This window comes from Scardinius erythrophthalmus, assembly GCF_964197995.2.
Source record: "Scardinius erythrophthalmus genome assembly, chromosome: 22".
In the NCBI taxonomy this organism is placed as follows: domain Eukaryota; kingdom Metazoa; phylum Chordata; class Actinopteri; order Cypriniformes; family Leuciscidae; genus Scardinius; species Scardinius erythrophthalmus.
This window is the reverse complement of record NC_138242.1, coordinates 10,304,722-10,326,992: the sequence shown is the minus strand read 5'-3', so window position 1 is coordinate 10,326,992 and position 22,271 is coordinate 10,304,722. Positions and strand designations below refer to the sequence as shown.

The following is a 22,271-nucleotide window of genomic DNA, read 5'->3' as shown; positions in this document are numbered from 1 at the left end:
TGTATGGGTTCAATTTGAGGTCACAGTAAACAATTCTATGGAGATCGGAGCATAGGTGGCGCTATAACTGTTAAAAAGCTTTAAAACCATATATATCCCATGGCAAATTGCCTGTATTGGCTGTAAATGGTCTTTTCCATCTATTATGTCAGTGGTTACATGCTTGCTAAATAAATCTTAATAACTTTTGATGCTTTTGTGCTTAAATGCCTTAAAGGCCTTAACTGCTTGAACCCCGATAAATGCTGCTTGCAGCTTTAATTATTATTATTATTATTATTATTCCGCCGTAAAACGCATCGTGCAGCCCAAACCGTAAGAGCTGGAACTTTGAAACTTTGACAGATGGTAGTACAAAAATCGAGGAAAGGTTCAGAGATTATGACCCCGATTGGCCCATAGGTGGCACTATAACAACCAAAAGCGCGAAACTGCTCATAACTCCTAGACCGTATGTCGTAGACTCAAGTGTCTTATATCATTGGAAAGCTGGACGCCTGACGAACAAAACGTATATCTCCGATTTCATTTCCGCCATGATAGATTTTCCGCCATTTTGAATTTTGTCAAAAATCTACTTTTGCGAACTAGTCCCTGGTTTTTTGCCCGATTGGAACCAAACTAGTGCAGAAATGTTCTCTGGAGACTGAATATCAATAATTATCGAAAAAAAGTGGAAATTTCGATTCACGGTCGCTAAGGGGCGCCAAAACGTACGTTGTGGGAGGGGCCTATTTTACTAAAATGGCTATAACTCCCGATGTAAATGAGGTATCTTCACCAAACTTGGTACACATGTGTATGAGCTTACTCTGGGGTCACAGTAAAAAAATCGCGACGATTGGCCTCATGGTGGCGCTATAAAATGAAAAAAACATAAAACAGGCTATAACCACCTGACCGTTAGTCCGATTGACTTGAAAATTGGTATGCAGTGTCTTGGTCCAAGGTGCCATGTATGTGTATGAGGACATTGGCGTATCTAAAAAAACATGGCCGCCATCGGCCAACGAAGTTTGAGCACCTATTAGACAAGGTTATCGGAGGCCGATCGGAACGAAACTCAATGGGCATGTTCGGCTCATGGCCCTAAAGGTCTGTAAGAATTTTGAAAGAAATCGGCCACTAGTTGGCGCTAACGAGTTTTACGGCTCTGTAATCACGTGGTGTTACAAATATCCACACAATATGCATATCATTTGATAGATCTCCTCATCCTGAACAACTTTGCCTCAAGAACCATTGCTGTCAATCAAACTGTTCATTAATTATTCATTAATATGTTAAAAACCTACTTTTGCGAACTAGTCCTAGGTTTTTCGCCTGATCGGAACCAGACCAGTCTAGGACAATTCTCTGGACTCTCTAGATCAATAATTATCAAAAAAAAGTTGAACTTTTGCATTTGGATGGCTGTAATAGGGTCATTCTTAAAATGGGTGTGTCAAAATACATTAAAAAGCCTATAAATCCTAAATAAAAACTCAGAACTTCACAAAAATTGGTCAGCATATGTGACATAACATCATTAACAAGCATGAAAAATTCTATGGAGATCGGACGATAGGTGGCGCTATAACTGTTAAAAAGCTTTAAAATCATATATTTCCTATGGTAAACTGCCTGTATTGGCTGTAAATGGTCTTTTCCATCTCTGATCATATAATTTTCATATCATAATGTTCAAAACTAGTGCAATACAATTCTCTGGACTCACTAGATCAATAATTGTCAGAAAAAGTTGAACTACTTCATTTGGATAGCTATAATAGGTTCACTTCAAAATCTGGCCTTTACCAAGTGTCCCCGAAAGCCTATATCTCTTTAATCAATGCTCAGACCTTCTTAAAAACAAGTCAGAACGTGTGAAATATCACCCTGAACAAGCATGAAAATTTTCAGACAGATCGGACAAAATTTGCCTCTATAACAGTTAAAAAGGTGAAAATGATATGATTTAATGGCATGTTAAGCCAATAAGTGGTATTTTACTGCCCCCTGCTGTTTAAAATAGTCATTTTCTCATATTGGTATTGGTATCAGCCATGGTAAATCATGATAAATGATGGTGTGTGTGTGTGTGTGTGTGTGTGTGTGTGTGTGTGTGTGTGTGTGTGTGTGGTACAAATATAACAAAGGTTTTATTTTCCAACATGAAAACAAACATAACAGAGTGCTAGTGCACAAACAATAACCGACAATGATAATGGATGAGAGGGGAACTTAAATACACAGATCAAGACAAGGACAACAGGTGACGGTTATGATGATGAGGAGCAGGTGATGATGAGGAGGGTGATGAGGAGCAGGTGCAGGTGATGACGACAGATGGTGAATGTGATGAAGACAGAAGGTGAATGTGATGAAGGTGAATGTGACACCAATATCACTGAAACATTTGTGTGTGTGTGTGTGTGTGTGTGTGTGTAGCATTATTGTGTGTAGCATATGTAGCAAGTATGCATTATTGAGTTAACATGGAAACACTGGTTTGCTTTAGTGCAGAAAACTGGTCAAAATCATGAGGTTTAAAGTGAAAGTGAGCCAATAAGTGGTCTTCTACTGCCCTCTGCTGGCCATTCTACTTATTAATTAAATTTTTCCACATGTGCTTGCATTTATACTTGAATACACACTAAAAACCACTTATATAGCAATAACTATTATAACACAATCATATTTTGTCAGTGTTAATCACTTTATTTGCACTGACACTTCAAATAATTGCTAGTAATGTGGTAAATCATGGTTAACTATGCTGTGTGTGTGTGTGTGTGTGTGTGTGTGTGTGTGTGTGTGTGTGTGTGTGTGTGTGTGTGTGTGTGTAAGCATGCATTGAGTTAACATGGATAAACTGGTTTGCTTTAGTGCAGAAAACTGGTTTAAAGTGAAAGTGAGCCAATAAGTGGTCTTCTACTGCCCTCTGCTGGCCATTCTACTTATTAATGAAATATTTCAACATGTGCTTGCATTCATACTTGAATACACACTAAAAAAATCACTTATATAGCAATAACTATTATAACACAATCATATTTTGTCAGTGTTAACCACTTTATTTGCACTGACACTTCAAATAATTGCTAGTAATGTGATAAATCAGGCTAGAAACATGGTAAATCAAAGTAAATAATCCTAGATTGTCGTTTATCTCCTGGTAAATAATACTAGAACGTGGTATATCATGGTAAATCATGGTTAACTATGCTGTGTGTGTATGTGTGTGTGTGTGTGTGTGTGTGTGTGTGTGTGTGTGTGTGTGTGTGTGTGTGTGTGTTTGTGTGTGTGTGTGTGTGTGTGTGTGTGTGTGTGTGTGTGTGTGTGTGTGTGTGTGTGTAAGCATGCATTGAGTTAACATGGAAAAACTGGTTTGCTTTAGTGCAGAAAACTGGTTTAAAGTGAAAGTGAGCCAATAAGTGGTCTTCTACTGCCCTCTGTTGGCCATTCTACTTAATAATGAAATATTTTACATGTGCTTTTGCATTCATACTTGGACACACACTAAAAATCACGTATATAACTAACTATTATAACACAATAATATTTTGTCAGTGTTCATCACCTCATTTGCACTGACACTTCACATATTTGCTAGTAATATGGTTAATCATGCTAGAAACATTGTAAATCATAGTAAATAATACTGAAATGAGGTGTATCAAGGTAAATCATGCTAGAATCCTAATAAATCATTCTGGAACATGGTATATGATAGTAAATCATGCTAGAATCATATTAAATAATTCTAGAATGTGGCAAATCGTTGTGGGAGGAGCCTATTTTACTCAAATGGCTATAACTCAAGAAGTAAATGAGATATCTTCACCAAACTCAGTACACATGTGTATGGGTTCAATTTGAGGTCACAGTAAACAATTCTATGGAGATCGGAGCATAGGTGGCGCTATAACTGTTAAAAAGCTTTAAAACCATATATATCCCATGGCAAATTGCCTGTATTGGCTGTAAATGGTCTTTTCCATCTATTATGTCAGTGGTTACATGCTTGCTAAATAAATCTTAATAACTTTTGATGCTTTTGTGCTTAAATGCCTTAAAGGCCTTAACTGCTTGAACCCCGATAAATGCTGCTTGCAGCTTTAATTATTATTATTATTATTCTGCCGTAAAACGCATCGTGCAGCCCAAACCGTAAGGGCTAGAGCTTTGAAACTTTGCCAGATGGTAGTACAAAAATCGAGGAGAGGTTATCAAATTATGACCTCGATTGGCCCATAGGTGGCGCTATAACAACCAAAAGCGCGAAAGTGGTCATAACTCCTGGACCGTATGTCGTAGACACAAGTGTCTTATATCATTGGAAAGCTGGTCGTCTGACGAACAAAACGTATATCTCCGATTTCATTTCCGTCATGATAGATTTTCCGCCATTTTGAATTTTGTCGAAAACCTACTTTTGCGAACTAGTCCCTGGTTTTTTGCTCGATCGGAACCAAACCAGTGCAGAATTGTTCTCTGGAGACTGAAGATCAATAATTATCGAAAAAAAGTTGAAATTTCGATTCAGGGTCGCTAGGGGGCGCAAAATTAACGTTGTGGGCGGAGCCTATTTTACTAAAATGGCTATAACTCCAGAAGTAAATGAGGTATTTTCAACAAACTTGGTACACATATGTAAGAGGTCAATCTGAGGACACGGTAAAAAAAATCGCGGCGATTGGCCACATGGTGGCGCTATAACATGAAAAAAACATAAAACAGGCTATAACCACCTGACCGTTAGTCCGATTGACTTGAAAATTGGTATGCAGTGTCTTGGTCCAAGGTGCCATGTATGTCTATGAGGACATTGGTGTATCTCAAAAAACATGGCCGCCATTGGCCAATGAAGTTGAGCACCTATTAGACAAGGTTAACGGAGGCCGATCGGAACGAAACTCGGTGGGCATGTTCGACTCATGGCCCTAGAGGTCTGTAAGAATTTTGAAAGAAATCGGCCACTAGTTGGCGCTAACGAGTTTTATGGCTCTGTAATCACGTGGTGTTAGATATATTGTCACAAAATGCATATCATTTGATAGATCTGCTCATGCTGAACAACTTTGCCTCTAGAACCATTGCTGTCAATCAAACCGTTCATTAAATATTCATGAATATGTTAAAAACCTACTTTTGCGAACTAGTCCCTGGTTTTTTGCCCGATCGGAACCAGACCAGTCTAGGACAATTCTATGGACTCTCTAGATCAATAATTATCAAAAAAAAGTTGAACTTTTGTATTTGTATGGCTGTAATAGGGTCATTTATAAAATGGGTGTGGCAAAATACACTCAAAAGCCTATAAATCCTAAATGAAAACTCAGAACTTCACAAAAATTGGTGAGCATATGTGTCATAACATCACAAACAAGCTTGCAAAATTTTATGGAGATTGGACAATAGTTGGCGCTATAACTGTTAAAAAGCTTTAAAACCATATATTTCCTATGGTAAACTGCCTGTATTGGCTGTAAATGGTCTTTTCCATGTCTGATCATATAATTTTCATATCATAATGTTCAAAACTAGTGCAATACAATTCTCTGGACTCACTAGATCAATAATTGTCAGAAAAAGTTGAACTACTTCATTTGGATAGCTATAATAGGTTCACTTCAAAATCTGGCCTTTACCAAGTGTCCCCGAAAGCCTATATCTCTTTAATCAATGCTCAGACCTTCTTAAAAACAAGTCAGAACGTGTGAAATATCACCCTGAACAAGCATGAAAATTTTCAGACAGATCGGACAAAATTTGCCTCTATAACAGTTAAAAAGGTGAAAATGATATGATTTAATGGCATGTTAAGCCAATAAGTGGTATTTTACTGCCCCCTGCTGTTTAAAATAGTCATTTTCTCATATTGGTATTGGTATCAGCCATGGTAAATCATGATAAATGATGGTGTGTGTGTGTGTGTGTGTGTGTGTGTGTGTGTGTGTGTGTGTGTGTGTGTGTGTGTGTGTGTGGTACAAATATAACAAAGGTTTTATTTTCCAACATGAAAACAAACATAACAGAGTGCTAGTGCACAAACAATAACCGACAATGATAATGGATGAGAGGGGAACTTAAATACACAGATCAAGACAAGGACAACAGGTGACGGTTATGATGATGAGGAGCAGGTGATGATGAGGAGGGTGATGAGGAGCAGGTGCAGGTGATGACGACAGATGGTGAATGTGATGAAGACAGAAGGTGAATGTGATGAAGGTGAATGTGACACCAATATCACTGAAACATTTGTGTGTGTGTGTGTGTGTGTGTGTGTGTGTGTGTGTGTGTGTAGCATTATTGTGTGTAGCATATGTAGCAATTATGCATTATTGAGTTAACATGGAAACACTGGTTTGCTTTAGTGCAGAAAACTGGTCAAAATCATGAGGTTTAAAGTGAAAGTGAGCCAATAAGTGGTCTTCTACTGCCCTCTGCTGGCCATTCTACTTATTAATTAAATTTTTCCACATGTGCTTGCATTTATACTTGAATACACACTAAAAATCACTTATATAGCAATAACTATTATAACACAATCATATTTTGTCAGTGTTAATCACTTTATTTGCACTGACACTTCAAATAATTGCTAGTAATGTGGTAAATCATGGTAAATCATGGTTAACTATGCTCTGTGTGTGTGTGTGTGTGTGTGTGTGTGTGTGTGTGTGTGTGTGTGTGTGTGTGTGTGTGTGTGTGTAAGCATGCATTGAGTTAACATGGATAAACTGGTTTGCTTTAGTGCAGAAAACTGGTTTAAAGTGAAAGTGAGCCAATAAGTGGTCTTCTACTGCCCTCTGCTGGCCATTCTACTTATTAATGAAATATTTCAACATGTGCTTGCATTCATACTTGAATACACACAAAAAAAATCACTTATATAGCAATAACTATTATAACACAATCATATTTTGTCAGTGTTAATCACTTTATTTGCACTGACACTTCAAATAATTGCTAGTAATGTGATAAATCAGGCTAGAAACATGGTAAATCAAAGTAAATAATACTAGATTGTCGTTTATCTCCTGGTAAATAATACTAGAACGTGGTATATCATGGTAAATCATGGTTAACTATGCTGTGTGTGTATGTGTGTGTGTGTGTGTGTGTGTATGTGTGTGTGTGTGTGTGTGTGTGTGTGTGTGTGTGTGTGTGTGTTTGTGTGTGTGTGTGTGTGTGTGTGTGTGTGTGTGTGTGTGTGTGTGTAAGCATGCATTGAGTTAACATGGAAAAACTGGTTTGCTTTAGTGCAGAAAACTGGTTTAAAGTGAAAGTGAGCCAATAAGTGTTCTTCTACTGCCCTCTGCTGGCCATTCTACTTAATAATGAAATATTTTACATGTGCTTTTGCATTCATACTTGGACACACACTAAAAATCACGTATATAACTAACTATTATAACACAATAATATTTTGTCAGTGTTCATCACCTCATTTGCACTGACACTTCACATATTTGCTAGTAATGTGGTTAATCATGCTAGAAACATTGTAAATCATAGTAAATAATACTGAAATGAGGTGTATCAAGGTAAATCATGCTAGAATCCTAATAAATCATTCTGGAACATGGTATATGATAGTAAATCATGCTAGAATCATATTAAATAATTCTAGAATGTGGCAAATCGTTGTGGGAGGAGCCTATTTTACTCAAATGGCTATAACTCAAGAAGTAAATGAGATATCTTCACCAAACTCAGTACACATGTGTATGGGTTCAATTTGAGGTCACAGTAAACAATTCTATGGAGATCGGAGCATAGGTGGCGCTATAACTGTTAAAAAGCTTTAAAACCATATATATCCCATGGCAAATTGCCTGTATTGGCTGTAAATGGTCTTTTCCATCTATTATGTCAGTGGTTACATGCTTGCTAAATAAATCTTAATAACTTTTGATGCTTTTGTGCTTAAATGCCTTAAAGGCCTTAACTGCTTGAACCCCGATAAATGCTGCTTGCAGCTTTAATTATTATTATTATTATTATTATTATTTTTCTTCTGCCGTAAAACGCATCGTGCAGCCCAAACCGTAAGAGCTGGAGCTTTGAAACTTTGCCAGATGGTAGTACAAAAATCCAGGAGAGGTTATCAAATTATGACCCCGATTGGCCCATAGGTGGCGCTATAGCAACCAAAAGCGCGAAACTGCTCATAACTCCTAGACCGTAAGTCATAGACTCAAGTGTCTTATATCAGTGGAAAGCTGGACGCCTGACGAACAAAACGTATATCTCCGATTTTATTTCCGCCATAATAGATTTTCCGCCATTTTGAATTTTGTCGAAAACCTACTTTTGCGAACTAGTCCCTGGTTTTTTGCCCGATCGGAACCAAACCAGTGCAGAATTGTTCTGTGGAGTCTGAAGATCAATAATTATCGAAAAAAAGTTGAAATTTCGATTCACGGTCGCTAGGGGGTGCAAAATTAACGTTGTGGGAGGAGCCTATTTTACTAAAATGGCTATAACTCAAGAAGTAATTCAGTAAACTTCACCAAACTTGGTAAACATGTGTAGAAGGTCAATCTGAGGTCACAGTAAAAAAATTGCGTCGATTGGCCACATGGTGGCGCTATAAAACAAAAAAAACATATAGACACCTGACCGTTAGTCCGATTAACTTGAAATTTGGTATGCAGTGTCTTGGCCCAAGGGGCCATGTATGCCTAAAAGGATATTGGCGTATCTCGAAAAACATGGCCGCCATTGGCCAATGAGGTTTGAGCACCTATTAAACAAGGTTAACGAAGTCCGATCAGAACGAATCTTGGTGGGCATGTTCGGCTCAAGCCCCTAGAGGTCTATAAGAGTTTTGAAAGAAATCGGCCACTAGTTGGCGCTAACGAGTTTTATGGCTCTGTAATCACGTGGTGTTACACTTATCGTCACAAAATGCATATCATCTGATAGATCTGCTCATGCTGAACAACTTTGCCTCAAGAACTAATGCTGTCAATTAAACCGTTTATTAAATATTTGTAATTATGTTAAAAACCTACTTTTGCAAACTCGTCCTAGGTTTTTCGCCCGATCGAAACCAGACCAGTCTAGGACAATTCTCTGGACACTCTAGATCAATAATTATCAAAAAAAAAGTTGAACTTTTGCATGTAGATGGCTGTAATAGGGTCATTTAGAAAAGGGGCGTGGCAAAAAAACACTAAAAAGCCTATAAAGCCTAAATGAAAACTCAGAACTTCACAAAAATTGGTGAGCATATGTGACATAACATCATTAACCAGCATGCCAATTTTTATGGAGATCGGACGATAGGTGGCGCTATAACTGCTAAAAAGCTTTAAAACCATATATTTCTATGGTATTTCCTGTAAATGGTCTTTTCCATCTATTATGTCAGTAGTTACATGCTTGCTAAATAAAACTTAATCACTTTTGATGCTTTTGTGCTTAAAGGCCTTAACTGCTTGAACCCCGATAAATGCTGCTTGCAGCTTTAATTATTATTATTATTCCGCCCTAAAACGCATCGTGCAGCCCAAACCGTAAGAGCTGGAACCTTGAAGCTTGGCCAAATGGTAGTCCTCAATTTGGGGAGAACCTATCAAAATATGACCCCGATTGGCCCATAGGTGGCGCTATAATGACCAAATTTACTACATTGCTCATAACTCCTAGACAGTTTGTCCTAGAGTCTCAATTTTAGCATCACTGTGATCCCTGGATCCAGACGGACAAAATGGCCATCTCCAAATTGCTCTACGAGCAAAAAAAAAAAATTCTATGGGCAATTTAGTGAAAAACCTACTTTTGCGAACTAGTCCTAGGTTTTTGGCCCAATCGGAACCAGACCAGTCTAGCACAGTTCTCTGGAGTCTCTAGATCAATAATTATCGGAAAAAAGTTGAACTTTTGCATTGGCCTGGCTGTAACAGGGTCATTTAGGAAAGGGGTGGGACAAAAAAACACTCAAAAGCCTATACAACCTAAGGGAAAACCCCAAACTTCACAAAAATCGATGAGCAGATGTGTCAGAACATGGTGAAGAAGCATGCCAAGTTTCGTGAAGATCGGACAATAGGTGGCGCTATAACTGTCCAAAACGTCTCTTCTTATTAGGGGTTCAAGCATGAAATGCTGAAACCCTATTGTAATTGTGCTGATTTTTATTAGGGGTTCAAGCACGAAGTGCTGAAACCCTATTGTAATTGTGCTGATTTTTATTAGGGGTTCAAGCACGAAGTGCTGAAACCCTATTGTAATTGTCCTGATTTTTATTAGGGGTTCAAGCACGAAGTGCTGAAACCCTATTGTAATTGTACTGATTTTTATTATTATTATTATTCTCCCCTAAAACGCATCGTGCAGCCCAAACCGTAAATGCTGGAACCTTGAAACTTGGCCAAATGGTAGTACTCAATTTGGGGAGAACCTATCAAAGTATGACCCCGATTGCCCAGTAGGTGGCGCTATAGCAACCAAAAGCGCGAAACTGCTCATAACTCCTAGACGGTATGTCGTAGACTCAAGTGTCTTATATCATTGGAAAGCTGGACTCCTGAAGGTCAAAACGTATATCTCCGATTTCATTTTTGATATGCAAATTTTCCGCCATTTTGAATTTTGTCAAAAACCTACTTTTGCGAACTAGTCCCTGGTTTTTTGCCCGATCGGATCCAAACCAGTGCAGAAATGTTCTCTGGACTTTGAATATCAATAATTATCGAAAAAAAGTCGAAATTTCGATTCCTGGTCGCTAGGGGGTGATAAATTAATGTTGTGGGAGGAGCCTATTTTACTAAAATGGCTATAACTCCAGAAGTAAATGAGGTATCTTCTGGTCCTAGAGGTCTGTAAGAATTTTGAAAGAAATCGGCCACTAGTTGGCGCTAACGAGTTTTATGGCTCTGTAATCACGTGGTGTTACAAATATCCACACAATATGCATATCATTTGATAGATCTCCTCATCCTGAACAACTTTGCCTCAAGAACCATTGCTGTCAATCAAACCGTTCATTAAATATTCGCAAACATGTTAAAAACCTACTTTTGCGAACTAGTCCTAGGTTTTTCGCCCGATCGGAACCAGACCAGTCTAGGACAATTCTCTGGACTCTCTAGATCAAAAACTATCAAAAAAAAGTTGAACTTTTGCATTTGGATGGCTCTAATAGGATCATTTATAAAATGGGCTTGTCAAAATACATTAAAAAGCCTATAAATCCTAAATAAAAACTCAGAACTTCACAAAAAGTGGTCAGCATATGTGACATAACATCATTAACAAGCATGAAAAATTCTATGGAGATCGTACGATAGGTGGCGCTATAACTGTTAAAAAGCTTTAAAATCATATATTTCCTATGGTAAACTGCCTGTATTGGCTGTAAATGGTCTTTTCCATCTCTGATCATATAATTTTCATATCATAATGTTCAAAACTAGTGCAATACAATTCTCTGGACTCACTAGATCAATAATTGTCAGAAAAAGTTGAACTACTTCATTTGGATAGCTATAATAGGTTCACTTCAAAATCTGGCCTTTACCAAGTGTCCCCGAAAGCCTATATCTCTTTAATCAATGCTCAGACCTTCTTAAAAACAAGTCAGAACGTGTGAAATATCACCCTGAACAAGCATGAAAATTTTCAGACAGATCGGACAAAATTTGCCTCTATAACAGTTAAAAAGGTGAAAATGATATGAATTAATGGCATGTTAAGCCAATAAGTGGTATTTTACTGCCCCCCGCTGTTTAAAATAGTCATTTTCTCATATTGGTATTGGTATCAGCCATGGTAAATCATGATAAATGATGGTGTGTGTGTGTGTGTGTGTGTGTGTGTGTGTGTGTGTGTGTGTGTGTGTGTGTGTGTGTGTGTGTGTGTGTGTGTGTGTGTGTGTGTGTGTGTGTGTGGTACAAATATAACAAAGGTTTTATTTTCCAACATGAAAACAAACATAACAGAGTGCTAGTGCACAAACAATAACCGACAATGATAATGGATGAGAGGGGAACTTAAATACACAGATCAAGACAAGGACAACAGGTGACGGTTATGATGATGAGGAGCAGGTGATGATGAGGAGGGTGATGAGGAGCAGGTGCAGGTGATGACGACAGATAGTGAATGTGATGAAGACAGAAGGTGAATGTGATGAAGGTGAATGTGACACCAATATCACTAAAACATTTGTGTGTGTGTGTGTGTGTGTGTGTGTGTGTGTGTGTGTGTGTGTAGCATTATTGTGTGTAGCATATGTAGCAAGTATGCATTATTGAGTTAACATGGAAACACTGGTTTGCTTTAGTGCAGAAAACTGGTCAAAATCATGAGGTTTAAAGTGAAAGTGAGCCAATAAGTGGTCTTCTACTGCCCTCTGCTGGCCATTCTACTTATTAATTAAATTTTTCCACATGTGCTTGCATTTATACTTGAATACACACTAAAAATCACTTATATAGCAATAACTATTATAACACAATCATATTTTGTCAGTGTTAATCACTTTATTTGCACTGACACTTCAAATAATTGCTAGTAATGTGGTAAATCATGGTAAATCATGGTTAACTATGCTGTGTGTGTGTGTCTGTGTGTGTGTGTGTGTGTGTGTGTGTGTGTGTGTGTGTGTGTGTGTGTGTGTGTGTGTGTGTGTGTGTGTGTGTAAGCATGCATTGAGTTAACATGGATAAACTGGTTTGCTTTAGTGCAGAAAACTGGTTTAAAGTGAAAGTGAGCCAATAAGTGGTCTTCTACTGCCCTCTGCTGGCCATTCTACTTATTAATGAAATATTTCAACATGTGCTTGCATTCATACTTGAATACACACTAAAAAAATCACTTATATAGCAATAACTTTTATAACACAATCATATTTTGTCAGTGTTAATCACTTTATTTGCACTGACACTTCAAATAATTGCTAGTAATGTGATAAATCAGGCTAGAAACATGGTAAATCAAAGTAAATAATACTAGATTGTCGTTTATCTCCTGGTAAATAATACTAGAACGTGGTATATCATGGTAAATCATGGTTAACTAAACTGTGTGTGTATGTGTGTGTGTGTGTGTGTGTGTGTGTGTGTGTGTGTGTGTGTGTGTGTGTGTGTGTGTGTGTGTGTGTAAGCATGCATTGAGTTAACATGGAAAAACTGGTTTGCTTTAGTGCAGAAAACTGGTTTAAAGTGAAAGTGAGCCAATAAGTGGTCTTCTAGTGCCCTCTGCTGGCCATTCTACTCAATAATGAAATATTTTAAGTCAAGTCAAGTCAAGTCAAGTATATTTGTATAGCGCTTTTCACAATACAGATTGTATCAAAGCAGCTTCACAGTATTAAATTAAAATAATACAACAAGGTTTGTTTCTAGTGGAATTTATTGATAAAATCAAATTAGATATCCCCAGAATATCCCCAACTGAGCAAGCCAAAGGCAACAGTGGCAAGGAACCGAAAAACTCCATCAAGTGACCTAATAGTGTCCTAAAACTCCATCAGGTGACCCAATGGAGAAAAAAAAAACCTTGGGAGAACCCAGGCTCAGTCGGGGGCCAGTTCTCCTCTGGCGTTTATTAACTAGAGGCCGGATTGTAATTTGAACTGTAAGATTAAAAATATTATATGAATGCCTGGCTGAAGAGATGCGACTTTAATCTAGTTTTAAACTGGGAGAGCGAGTCTGAGCAACGAACAGTATCAGGAAGGCTATTCCAGAGTTTTGGAGCTTTTACATGTGCTTTTGCATTCATACTTGGACACACACTAAAAATCACGTATATAACTAACTATTATAACACAATAATATTTTGTCAGTGTTCATCACCTCATTTGCACTGACACTTCACATAATTGCTAGTAATGTGGTTAATCATGCTAGAAACATTGTAAATCATAGTAAATAATACTGAAATGAGGTGTATCAAGGTAAATCATGCTAGAATCCTAATAAATCATTCTGGAACATGGTATATGATAGTAAATCATGCTAGAATCATATTAAATAATTCTAGAATGTGGCAAATCGTTGTGGGAGGAGCCTATTTTACTCAAATGGCTATAACTCAAGAAGTAAATGAGATATCTTCACCAAACTCAGTACACATGTGTATGGGTTCAATTTGAGGTCACAGTAAACAATTTTATGGAGATCGGACCATAGGTGGCGCTATAACTGTTAAAAAGCTTTAAAACCATATATATCCCATGGCAAATTGCCTGTATTGGCTGTAAATGGTCTTTTCCATCTATTATGTCAGTGGTTACATGCTTGCTAAATAAATCTTAATAACTTTTGATGCTTTTGTGCTTAAATGCCTTAAAGGCCTTAACTGCTTGAACCCCGATAAATGCTGCTTGCAGCTTTAATTAGGGGTTCAAGCACGAAGTGCTGAAACCCTATTGTAATTGTGCTGATTTTTATTATTATTATTATTATTATTATTCTGCCGTAAAACGCATCGTGCAGCCCAAACCGTAAGAGCTGGAACTTTGAAACTTTGACAGATGGTAGTACAAAAATCGAGGAAAGGTTCAGAGATTATGACCCCGATTGGCCCATAGGTGGCGCTATAACAACCAAAAGCGCGAACCTGCTCATAACTCCTAGACCGTATGTCGTAGACTCAAGTGTCTTATATCATTGGAAAGCTGGACGCCTGACGAACAAAACGTATATCTCCGATTTCATTTCCGCCATGATAGATTTTCCGCCATTTTGAATTTTGTCAAAAATCTACTTTTGCGAACTAGTCCCTGGTTTTTTGCCCGATTGGAACCAAACTAGTGCAGAAATGTTCTCTGGAGACTGAATATCAATAATTATCGAAAAAAAGTGGAAATTTCGATTCACGGTCGCTAAGGGGCGCCAAAACGTACGTTGTGGGAGGGGCCTATTTTACTAAAATGGCTATAACTCCCGATGTAAATGAGGTATCTTCACCAAACTTGGTACACATGTGTATGAGCTTACTCTGGGGTCACAGTAAAAAAATCGCGACGATTGGCCACATGGTGGCGCTATAAAATGAAAAAAACATAAAACAGGCTATGACCACCTGACCGTTAGTTCGATTGACTTGAAAATTGGTATGCAGTGTCTTGGTCCAAGGTGCCATGTATGTGTATGAGGACATTGGCGTATCTCAAAAAACATGGCCGCCATTGGCCAACGAAGTTTGAGCACCTATTAGACAAGGTTAACGGAGGCCGATCGGAACGAAACTCAATGGGCATGTTCGGCTCATGGCCCTAAAGGTCTGTAAGAATTTTGAAAGAAATCGGCCACTAGTTGGCGCTAACGAGTTTTACGGCTCTGTAATCACGTGGTGTTACAAATATCCACACAATATGCATATCATTTGATAGATCTCCTCATCCTGAACAACTTTGCCTCAAGAACCATTGCTGTCAATCAAACTGTTCATTAATTATTCATTAATATGTTAAAAACCTACTTTTGCGAACTAGTCCTAGGTTTTTTGCCCGATCGGAACCAGACCAGTCTAGGACAATTCTCTGGACTCTCTAGATCAATAATTATCAAAAAAAAGTTGAACTTTTGCATTTGGATGGCTGTAATAGGGTAATTTATAAAATGGGCGTGTCAAAATACATTAAAAAGCCTATAAATCCTAAATAAAAACTCAGAACTTCACAAAAATTGGTAAGCATATGTGACATAACATCATTAACAAGCATGAAAAATTCTATGGAGATCGGACGATAGGTGGCGCTATAACTGTTAAAAAGCTTTAAAATCATATATTTCCTATGGTAAACTGCCTGTATTGGCTGTAAATGGTCTTTTCCATCTCTGATCATATAATTTTCATATCATAATGTTCAAAACTAGTGCAATACAATTCTCTGGACTCACTAGATCAATAATTGTCAGAAAAAGTTGAACTACTTCATTTGGATAGCTATAATAGGTTCACTTCAAAATCTGGCCTTTACCAAGTGTCCCCGAAAGCCTATATCTCTTTAATCAATGCTCAGACCTTCTTAAAAACAAGTCAGAACGTGTGAAATATCACCCTGAACAAGCATGAAAATTTTCAGACAGATCGGACAAAATTTGCCTCTATAACAGTTAAAAAGGTGAAAATGATATGAATTAATGGCATGTTAAGCCAATAAGTGGTATTTTACTGCCCCCTGCTGTTTAAAATAGTCATTTTCTCATATTGGTATTGGTATCAGCCATGGTAAATCATGATAAATGATGGTGTGTGTGTGTGTGTGTGTGTGTGTGTGTGTGTGTGTGTGTGTGTGTGTGTGTGTGTGTGTGTGTGTGTGTGTGTGTGTGTGGTACAAATATAACAAAGGTTTTATTTTCCAACATGAAAACAAACATAACAGAGTGCTAGTGCACAAACAATAACCGACAATGATAATGGATGAGAGGGGAACTTAAATACACAGATCAAGACAAGGACAACAGGTGACGGTTATGATGATGAGGAGCAGGTGATGACGAGGAGGGTGATGAGGAGCAGGTGCAGGTGATGACGACAGATGGTGAATGTGATGAAGACAAAAGGTGAATGTGATGAAGGTGAATGTGACACCAATATCACTGAAACATTTGTGTGTGTGTGTGTGTGTGTGTGTGTGTGTAGCATTATTGTGTGTAGCATATGTAGCAAGTATGCATTATTGAGTTAACATGGAAACACTGGTTTGCTTTAGTGCAGAAAACTGGTCAAAATCATGAGGTTTAAAGTGAAAGTGAGCCAATAAGTGGTCTTCTACTGCCCTCTGCTGGCCATTCTACTTATTAATTAAATTTTTCCACATGTGCTTGCATTTATACTTGAATACACACTAAAAATCACTTATATAGCAATAACTATTATAACATAATCATATTTTGTCAGTGTTAATCACTTTATTTGCACTGACACTTCAAATAATTGCTAGTAATGTGGTAAATCATGGTAAATCATGGTTAACTATGCTGTGTGTGTGTGTGTGTGTGTGTGTGTGTAAGCATGCATTGAGTTAACATGGATAAACTGGTTTGCTTTAGTGCAGAAAACTGGTTTAAAGTGAAAGTGAGCCAATAAGTGGTCTTCTACTGCCCTCTGCTGGCCATTCTACTTATTAATTAAATTTTTCCACATGTGCTTGCATTTATACTTGAATACACACTAAAAATCACTTATATAGCAATAACTATTATAACATAATCATATTTTGTCAGTGTTAATCACTTTATTTGCACTGACACTTCAAATAATTGCTAGTAATGTGGTAAATCATGGTAAATCATGGTTAACTATGCTGTGTGTGTGTGTGTGTGTGTGTAAGCATGCATTGAGTTAACATGGATAAACTGGTTTGCTTTAGTGCAGAAAACTGGTTTAAAGTGAAAGTGAGCCAATAAGTGGTCTTCTACTGCCCTCTGCTGGCCATTCTACTTATTAATGAAATATTTCAACATGTGCTTGCATTCATACTTGAATACACACTAAAAAAATCACTTATATAGCAATAACTATTATAACACAATCATATTTTGTCAGTGTTAACCACTTTATTTGCACTGACACTTCAAATAATTGCTAGTAATGTGATAAATCAGGCTAGAAACATGGTAAATCAAAGTAAATAATCCTAGATTGTCGTTTATCTCCTGGTAAATAATACTAGAACGTGGTATATCATGGTAAATCATGGTTAACTATGCTGTGTGTGTATGTGTGTGTGTGTGTGTGTGTGTGTGTGTGTGTGTGTGTGTGTGTGTGTGTGTGTGTGTGTGTGTGTGTGTGTGTGTGTGTGTGTTTGTGTGTGTGTGTTTGTGTGTGTGTGTGTGTGTGTGTGTGTGTGTGTGTGTGTGTGTGTGTGTGTGTGTGTGTGTGTGTGTGTGTGTGTAAGCATGCATTGAGTTAACATGGAAAAACTGGTTTGCTTTAGTGCAGAAAACTGGTTTAAAGTGAAAGTGAGCCAATAAGTGGTCTTCTACTGCCCTCTGCTGGCCATTCTACTTAATAATGAAATATTTTACATGTGCTTTTGCATTCATACTTGGACACACACTAAAAATCACGTATATAACTAACTATTATAACACAATAATATTTTGTTAGTGTTCATCACCTCATTTGCACTGACACTTCACATATTTGCTAGTAATGTGGTTAATCATGCTAGAAACATTGTAAATCATAGTAAATAATACTGAAATGAGGTGTATCAAGGTAAATCATGCTAGAATCCTAATAAATCATTCTGGAACATGGTATATGATAGTAAATCATGCTAGAATCATATTAAATAATTCTAGAATGTGGCAAATCGTTGTGGGAGGAGCCTATTTTACTCAAATGGCTATAACTCAAGAAGTAAATGAGATATCTTCACCAAACTCAGTACACATGTGTATGGGTTCAATTTGAGGTCACAGTAAACAATTCTATGGAGATCGGAGCATAGGTGGCGCTATAACTGTTAAAAAGCTTTAAAACCATATATATCCCATGGCAAATTGCCTGTATTGGCTGTAAATGGTCTTTTCCATCTATTATGTCAGTGGTTACATGCTTGCTAAATAAATCTTAATAACTTTTGATGCTTTTGTGCTTAAATGCCTTAAAGGCCTTAACTGCTTGAACCCCGATAAATGCTGCTTGCAGCTTTAATTATTATTATTTTTCCGCCATAAAACGCATCGTGCAGCCCAAACCGTAAGACCTAGAGACTTGAAACTTTGCCAGATGGTAGTACTATTGCTCGCTACTCAGATACACGGACTCAGCCCAATCGGCCCATAGGTGGCGCTATAGCAACCAAAAGCGCGAAACAGCTCATAACTCCTAGACCTTATGTCGTAGACTCAAGTGTCTTATATCATTGGAAAGCTGGACGCATGACGAACAAAACGTATATCTCCGATTTCATTTCCGTCATGATAGATTTTCCGCCATTTTGAATTTTGTCAAAAACCTACTTTTGCGAACTAGTCCCTGGTTTTTTGCCCGATCGGAACCAAACCAGTGCAGAATTGTTCTCTGGAGTCTGAAGATCAATAATTATCGAAAAAAAGTCGAAATTCTGATTCTTGGTCGCTAGGGGGTGATAAATTAATGTTGTGGGAGGAGCCTATTTTACTAAAATGGCTATAACTCGAGAAGTAAATGAGATATCTTCACCAAACTTGGTACACATGTGTAAGAGGTCAATCTGAGGTCACAGTAAACAAATTGCGTCGATTGGCCACATGGTGGCGCTATAAAACAAAACAAAAACGTATAGACACCTGAACGTTTTTCCGAATGACTTGAAATTTGGTATGCAGTGTCTTGGCCCAAGGGGCCATGTATGTCTAAAAGGAATATGGCGTATCTAAAAAAACATGGCCGCCATTGGCCAATGAGGTTTGAGCACCGTTGACGAAGTCCGATCGGAGCGAAACTCGGTGGGCATGTTTGGCTCAAGCCCCTAGAGGTCTGTAAGAATTTTGAAAGAAATCGGCCACTAGTTGGCGCTAACGAGTTTTATGGCTCTGTAATCACGTGGTGTAACAAATTTCGTCACAAAATGCATTATCATTTGATAGACCTCCTCATCCTGAACAACTTTGCCTCAAAAACCATTGCTGTCAATCAAACAGTTCATTAAATATTCATGAATATGTCAAAAACCTACTTTCGCGAACTAGTCCCTGGTTTTTCGCCCGATCGGAACCAGACCAGTCTAGAACAATTCTCTGGACTCTCTAGATCAATAATTATCAAAAAAAAGTTGAACTTTTGCATTTGGATGGCTGTAATAGGGTCATTTATAAAATGGGCGGGGCAAAATAAATAAAAAAGCCTATAAATCATAAATAAAAACTCAGAACTTCACAAAAATTGGTGAACATATGTGAAATAACATCATTAACAAGCATGCCAAATTTTATGGAGATCGGACCAAAGGTGGCGCTATAACTGTTAAAAAGCTTTAAAACCATATATTTCCTATGGTAAATGGTCTTTTTCATCTATTATGTCAGTAGTTACATGCTTGCTAAATAAATCTTAATAACTTTTGATGCTTTTATGCTTAAAGGCCTTAAAGGCCTTAATTGCTTGAACCCCGATAAATGCTGCTTGCAGCTTTAATTAGGGGTTCAAGCACGAAGTGCTGAAACCCTATTGTAATTGTACTGATTTTTATTATTAGGGGTTCAAGCACGAAGTGCTGAAACCCTATTGTAATTGTGCTGATTTTTATTATTATTATTATTATTATTATTATTATTATTATTATTATTATTCTGCCGTAAAACGCATCGTGCAGCCCAAACCGTAAGGGCTAGAGCTTTGAAACTTTGCCATATGGTAGTACAAAAATCGAGGAGAGGTTATCAAATTATGACCCCGATTGGCCCATAGGTGGCGCTATAGCAACCAAAAGCGCGAAACTGCTCATAACTCCTAGACCGTAAGTCATAGACTCAAGTGTCTTATATCATTGGAAAGCTGGACGCCTGACGAACAAAACGTATATCTCCGATTTTATTTCCGCCATGATAGATTTTCCGCCATTTTGAATTTTGTCGAAAATCTACTTTTGCGAACTAGTCCCTGGTTTTTTGCCCGATCGGAACCAAACCAGTGCAGAATTGTTCTCTGGAGTCTGAATATCAATAATTATCAAAAAAAAGTTGAAATTTCGATTCACGGTCGCTAGGGGGTGCAAAATTAACGTTGTGGGAGGAGCCTATTTTACTAAAATGGCTATAACTCCAGAAGTAAAAGAGGTATTTTAACCAAACCTGGTACACATGTGTAAGACGTCAATATGAGGTCACGGTAAAAAAATCGCGGCGATTGGTCACATGGTGGCGCTATAACATGAAAAAAACATAAAACAGGCTATAACCACCTGACCGTTAGTCCGATTGACTTGAAAATTGGTATGCAGTGTCTTGGTCCAAGGTGCCATGTATGTCTATGAGGACATTGGTGTATCTCAAAAAACATGGCCGCCATCGGCCAATGAAGTTTGAGCACCTATTAGACAAGGTTAACGGAGGCCTATCGGAACGAAACTCGGTGGGCATGTTCGACTCATGGCCCTAGAGGTCTGTAAGAATTTTAAAAGAAATCGGCCACTAGTTGGCGCTAACGAGTTTTATGGCTCTGTAATCACGTGGTGTTACACTTATTGTCACAAAATGCATACCATTTGATAGATCTCCTCTTGTTGAACAACTTTGCCTCAAGAACCATTGCTGTCAATCAAACCGTTCATTAAATATTCGTAATTATGTTAAAAACCTACTTTTGCGAACTAGTCCTAGGTTTTTCGCCCGATCAGAACCAAACGAGTCTAGGACAATTCTATGGACTCTCAAGATCAATAATTATCAAAAAAAAGTTGAACTTTTGCATTTTTCGCATGGGTATATTGGGTCATAAAGAAAATGGGCGTGGCAAAATGCACTCAAAAGCCTATAAATCCTAAACAAAAACTCAGAACTTCACGAAAATTGGTGAGCTTATGTGCCATAACATCATTAACAAGCATGCAAAATTTCATGGAGATCGGACTATAGATGGTGCTATAACTGTTAAAAAGCTTTAAAAAACACATATTTCCTATGGTAAATTGCCTGTATTGGCTGTAAATGGACTTTTCCATCTATTATTTCAGTGGTTAAAAGCTTTCTAAATAAATCTTAATGTCTTAAATGCTTATGTGCCTAAAGGCCTTAAATGCTTGAACCCCGATAAATGCTGCTTGCAGCTTTAATTATTATTAGGGGTTCAAGCACGAAGTGCTGAAACCCTATTGTAATTGTGCTGATTTTTATTATTATTATTATTATTATTATTCTGCCGTAAAACGCATCGTGCAGCCCAAACCGTAAGGGCTAGAGCTTTGAAACTTTGCCATATGGTAGTACAAAAATCGAGGAGAGGTTATCAAATTATGACCCCGATTGGCCCATAGGTGGCGCTATAGCAACCAAAAGCGCGAAACTGCTCATAACTCCTAGACCGTAAGTCATAGACTCAAGTGTCTTATATCATTGGAAAGCTGGACGCCTGACGAACAAAACGTATATCTCCGATTTTATTTCCGCCATGATAGATTTTCCGCCATTTTGAATTTTGTCGAAAATCTACTTTTGCGAACTAGTCCCTGGTTTTTTGCCCGATCGGAACCAAACCAGTGCAGAATTGTTCTCTGGAGTCTGAATATCAATAATTATCAAAAAAAAGTTGAAATTTCGATTCACGGTCGCTAGGGGGTGCAAAATTAACGTTGTGGGAGGAGCCTATTTTACTAAAATGGCTATAAC

General features: G+C 37.8%; 1 protein-coding gene across 9 annotated transcripts in view; it reads left to right on the top strand.

Moving 5' to 3' along the window:
- Positions 1–22,271, top strand: part of mak (male germ cell-associated kinase) — a 171,760-nt gene that overhangs the window by 93,379 nt on the left and 56,110 nt on the right. The window lies entirely within an intron of this gene.